We start from the raw sequence: 6,000 nt of genomic DNA, 5'->3' as shown, positions 1-6,000 counted from the left end.
TAAAAACACACAGACGCTCCAAGTAAAGCACATAAGATGTGACCGAATAAAAATATAGTTTCAATAGAAGAAACCTGATAAGTTGATGAAGAAGGGGATGCCTTGGGCATCCCCAAGCTTAGACGCTTGAGTCTCCTTAAAATATGCAGGGATGAACCACGGGGGCATCCCCAAGCTTAGACTTTTCACTCTTCTTGATCATATATCATCCTCCTCTTTTGACCCTTGAAAACTTCCTTCACACCAAACTTCTCATAAACTTCATTAGAGGGGTTAGTACTAAAAAAACTTTAATCCACTTTTGCCCTGTAGTGACACATTGCAAGTACTCAATAAAACATTAGCTACAGCTCTCCACGTCTAGAAAGCCTCACTTAAAGTCCACAAGAGACAATGCAAAAAACATAGACAGAATCTGCCAAAACAGAACAGCCAGTAAAGAAGAATTTTTAAGAGGTACTTCCGTTGCTCAAATCAGAAAACTCAAAACTAATGAAAGTTGCGTACATGTCTGAGGAACACGCACGTAAATCGGCAGATTTTTCTGAGTTACCTACAGAGAACCCTGCCCAAATTCGTGACAGATAGAAATCTGTTTCTGCGCAGAAATCCAAATCTAGTTTCAACCTTCTATTAGAGACTTTACTTGGCACAACAATGCAATAAAATAAATATAAGGAGAGGTTGCTACAGTAGTAACAACTTCCAAGACACAACAAAACAATAGCAAAATAAAGACATGGGCTATCTCCCAAGAAGTGCTTTCTTTATAGCCATTAAGATGGGCTCAGCAATTTTAATGATGCTCACATAAGGATGAGAGTTGAAGCAAAGAGAGCATCAAAAAGCAAGTTCAAAACACATTTAAGTCTAACCCACTTCCTATGCATAGGAATCTTGTACACAAATAAATTCATGAAGAACAAAGTGACAAACATAAGAAGATAAAACAAGAGTAACTTCAAGATTTTCAACATGTAGAGAGGTGTTTTAGTACCATGAAAATTTCTACAACCATATTTTCCTCTCTCATAATAATTTTCAGTAGCTTCACGAACAAACTCAACAACATAACTATCAAATACAGCATGCTTTTCATGATCCACAAACACATAATTTTTATCAAGCTAAAAAATAATGGGATTAAAACTTCCAAATCCACTTTTATCAATAATATAACAAGATGATTGATCATTCTCAAGAGATATGGGACTCATAGATAAATTCAAGAACTCTCCAATCCCATTTTCATTAGTAGTACAATCAATAATATCAAGTAACATAGGACCATCATCTAGAGATTTATCATAAACATTTGCTACGCAACATTCTTTAGTACCATGCATTTCGACATCAGGCACAAACAAAGCATTATCATAAGATTTATCAAAGTAGCATGGATTATCATAGATAACAGTAGCATAATTATTCTCACAAGTTTTACTCATAGGTAATATTCAAGAGAATCCACAGGAACATAACATTCAACCTCCTTTGGTAAGCATGGAGGACAATCAAATAGTGTAAGAGATAAAGAGTTACTCTCATTAGAAGGTTGGCATGGGTAGCTAATCCATTCTTCCTCCTTTTGTTCATCACTCTCCTCTTCTTTTTATCCAATGAGCTTTCAGGTTCATCAATTTCCTCCTCTTTTTCATCCAATGAGCTTTCAGGTTCATCAATTTTTTCTTCCACAGGTTCCTGCAAATTGTGAGTGCATTCTTGTGCATTAATGAGTCTCTCTTTATAATCAATGATATAAGGATTATTGCTGTAACTTTCTATGCAAAAATTAAGGATAGAAGAGACATAATCTTTAAGGTCCTTACAAACAACACAAGTTTCATAATTTTTAGCCATGAAGGATTCTATCTCAGAGGCTCCCATAAATAAGACAAATTGTTCTACTTCTTCGAACCCATAATGAATATAGCTATTGCAATTATAGTTCTTAATTAAAATTTCCTCACTAAAGCCACATTGAAATTTAAGATGTTTAGTATCCTGTTGAGAGCAACAGTTTATATCATGGCGTTTAAGCAAGATTTTAGCAATTGTATTCAATTTTTCTATCACATCACTCATAACTTTACCCGTTCTCGATTCTCTATAATTCATATATAATTCTATAAGCTCCAAATAGGTTGTGGGTTCTCCCATAACAACAGTTTTTAATTTTTAGGTTTTTCAAATTTTTATGGATTTTTGAGTATATAGGAAAAATAAAACAAGACAAAAAGAAACTAAGCAAAAGTAAACTAAGCAAAATAATACTAGACAGAAATAAACTAAGCACAAATAAACTAGACAAAAGTAAACTAAGCAAAACAAAATAAAATAAAACAAAAACAGAGAGAGAGGTAGAGTGTACTCCCCAGGTGAACTTATGAGTAGAGCTATGCCTCCCCGGCAACGGCGCCAGAAAATAATCTTGATAACCCACAAGTATAGGGGATCGCAACAGTCTTCGAGGGAAGTAAAACCCAAATTTATTGATTCGACACAAGGGGAGGTAAAGAATACTTATAAGCCTTAACAACTGAGTTGTCAATTCAGCTGCACCTGGAAAAGCACTAGTAACAGGGGTGATGTGAAAGCAGCAGTAATATGAGAGCAATAGTAACAGTAACACAACAGCAGTAACAGTAACACAGAGGCAATGGCACCAGAAAATAGTTGATACTACTTCCAATGACATGTAGAACGAGTATATGATGATGAGAGATGGACCGGGGTTCCCAGCTATCTACACTAGTGGTAACTCTCCAATAACAAGTGTTGGGTGAACAAATTACAGTTGGGCAATTGATAGGATTGAAATAGCATTAAGACAGAACATCAAGATTATTAATTATGTAGGCATGTTTTCAATATATAGTCATACGTGCTCGCAATGAGAAACTTGTACAACATCTTTTGTCCTACCAACCGGTGGCAGCCGGGCCTCAAGGGAATCTACTGGCTATTAAGGTACTCCTTTTAATAGAGCACCGGAGCAAAGCATTAACACTTGGTGAAAACATGTGATCCTCATACCTACGCCTTCCCCTCCAGTTATCCCAGTTGCTGTCACTCTGGGGCCTCGGGTTCCGGACATAGACATGTGCAAACAACTTGTAGATACAATCTAAGCAATAAGTATAGAGCTTAAATCTAAGATCATGCCACTCGGGCCCTAGTGACAAGCATTAAACACAACAAGATTGCAGCAACAATAACTTCACAAACTTTATAGATAGACTAATCATAATGTAACAATCCATCGGATCCCAACAAACACAACACCGATTACATCAGATGAATCTCAATCATGTAAGGCAGCTCATGAGATCATTGTATTGAAGTACATGGGGGAGAGAATACCAACTAGCTACAGCTAGAACCCGTAGTTCATGGGGGAACTACTCACGGAGCATGATGGAGGCGGTGACGTTGATGGAGATGGCTTCCGGGGGCACTTCCCCGTCCCGGCAGGGTGCCGGAACAGAGACTTCTGTCCCCGAAACGGAGTTTCGCGATGGCGGCGGCGCCCCTGGAGTCTTTCTGGAGTTTCGTCAATCCGTATCGAAGATTTAGGTCAGAACGGCTTAAATAGGCGAAGAGTCGGAGTCGGAGGGGCCACGGGGCCTCCTCACACTAGTGGGGCGCGCCCCCCTTGGGCCGCGCCGCCACCACGTGTGGGGCCCCCAGGGCTCCCCTCTGGTCCCACTCTGGCTCTCTGGAAGCTTCCTGGTAAAATAAGGTTCTGGGCGTTGATTTCGTCGAATTCCGAGAATATTGCCCGAACAGCCTTTCTGGAACCAAAAACAGCAGAAAACAGGAATTGGCACTTCGGCATCTTGTTAATAGGTTAGTGTAGCACCCTACCTTTTAATAAAGGCAAGATACATGTGTATAGTGCTATTCCCGGGATCACTGATAGCACACACATTACAAAATATAGTAATCATTGCAATAGTATCAAATTACTACATCGTTGATCCAGAGGGTACAATAAAACCTTACAAATTGCATAGTCACATGGACTAGCTTAGAATAAACACAGCGGAAAGTAAATCAGCAATGAGCCTTCATCATCTTCATGTGCCACAGGCAGTCATGTTGGAATGTAGACTCGAGATCCTACCACGTACTTCTCCTCAGAAAATCCTGCACGTTTGAATATGCAGCCCCACGAATGGAGGTCAGTACAATGATGTACTGGCAAATGACACTTATATGGTGGCAGTTTTGGGCATGACTATATACATGATATTTGGCAAGTGGAGTTTAGGCAAATTTGCATAAAGCCAATTTTATCCTACATTTTATTTAAAACAAAACATTTTGAAAACCTTTGAATGACATTATGAAATCACACCATGGTGAAATCCCCCATCGGTTTTAGAATAATCACATGGTTACATCTCCCATGAGTTTTTCAAGGTTGATCAAATTTTAATTACATTCATAAAACAATGATGAGATTCTTCCGTACATTCCTTGCCTAGAAGCTCAAATTGTCCATAACCGGGACACGGCTAAGATCTTAGCTTTAACTCTCGAGAGGTTGTGCAGTTTCACCTTACGACCCACCCTTCCCAAGAGAAGAAATGAGACAAGATCTTTCAGAAGGAGGTTTCAACCATAACCAGCTAGACCCGTTCCCGTTTGGCCGTCACCACATCATCATGTCTAGCAACAAGTTGAACCTCACAGCTTACTTAATCCCGGCAGAGCCCATAATACCATAAGGCTGCACTGAAAGCTAACCAAAACATGGAAGACATAATAATCTCTTTAATCCTGAGTGGCCAACCACAAGTGCACATCTCAGGCGACGACAACCACAAAGTGGCCCTGAGTAGCCACTCAACTTATGCGTACCCTCAGGCGACGACAACCACAATGTGGCCCTGAGCAGTCACGTACCCTCAGGCGACGACAACCACAATGTGGCCCTGAGTAGCCACGTACGCTCAGGCGACGACAACCACAATGTAGCCCTGAGTAGCCGCCCACCAAGCAATTACCAATCCACCCAGGTGTTTCATTTAAGGTTGTTAATTTAATTCCCAATACTCACAATCCAAATTGATCAAAACAGCAGTGGCACTTTGTTATTGCTAGGCAAACTAAAAATCCTAGCAAGGGTTCATGGTGGCTACACACTACTGGGATTGATAAGCATAGCATAACTTTCGAAATCAAAACCCTACCATGCATACTAGTTTGAAAAACACTAATGCATATATGAAATAAGTAGGATTTGAATGTCACTTGCCTTTTTGGTAGTCGAAGCGCGTTCACTTCTCTTAATCAAAATACGTGCCTCTCCGTACGAACTATAATATAAAATATAGCACAACATAAACACACCATTCAACAACAACATCAAAACCAAACAAGACAACAATCGTAAATTACTCTATGGTACTAAGGTATGGCATGAGGTTTGGCTTGCAGGATATGGCCTTGGGGTGTTGGAATGGCTAAGTCATATGATTAGAAAGAGATGGATTATCCAAGATATAATTGAAGAATCTTTATGTTTTACAAAAGCATGAAGGGAATTTGAAATGGCTTATGTGAGTTGAACCACATAAGTGACAAATAGTGCAACAACAATACTACTGAATAAGTGTGACAACAATTACTCAAAATAGTATGAACTACACATAGGCTTGGTTATAGATTTTTGATATATTGAATTATTCAATTAACTCATTTGTACATTGAATAGTTCAATATAAACCAATAAGATTAAGTGGACATGAGATGAAATTTATATGAAAGATATTTAGAAAGATGGTGATTGTTTGGATTCAAGATATGTGTGATATGAGATGGAGTGTATCAAACACCTGTATCCAGGGCATACCTAATAGAGACACATTACCATTTACTGAAATAACTCAAGTGAAAAGTGAACCTATGTGAACTAGATGGAGAGGTTTAATGTAGTAAGGATATTGGTTCAAGGTAAGTGTCTAGTGGTATTGGTGTGTGGATGTGATCATG

General features: G+C 39.0%; 1 long non-coding RNA gene across 1 annotated transcript; it reads right to left on the bottom strand.

Annotated features, from left to right (window-relative positions):
- Positions 1-3,930: 3,930 nt before the first annotated feature.
- On the bottom strand, positions 3,931-5,338 carry LOC139831929 (uncharacterized). The gene is made up of 2 exons (XR_011746335.1): positions 5,264-5,338; positions 3,931-4,149 (listed from the first exon to the last, which is right to left on the bottom strand). It is a non-coding gene; the product is annotated as an uncharacterized lncRNA (long non-coding RNA).
- Between the last annotated feature and the right edge of the window lie 662 nt (positions 5,339-6,000).

The sequence above is a fragment of the Lolium perenne genome, chromosome 6, assembly GCF_019359855.2.
Source record: "Lolium perenne isolate Kyuss_39 chromosome 6, Kyuss_2.0, whole genome shotgun sequence".
Lineage (NCBI taxonomy): Eukaryota > Viridiplantae > Streptophyta > Magnoliopsida > Poales > Poaceae > Lolium > Lolium perenne.
This window is presented reverse-complemented; position numbering and strand designations above follow the sequence as displayed.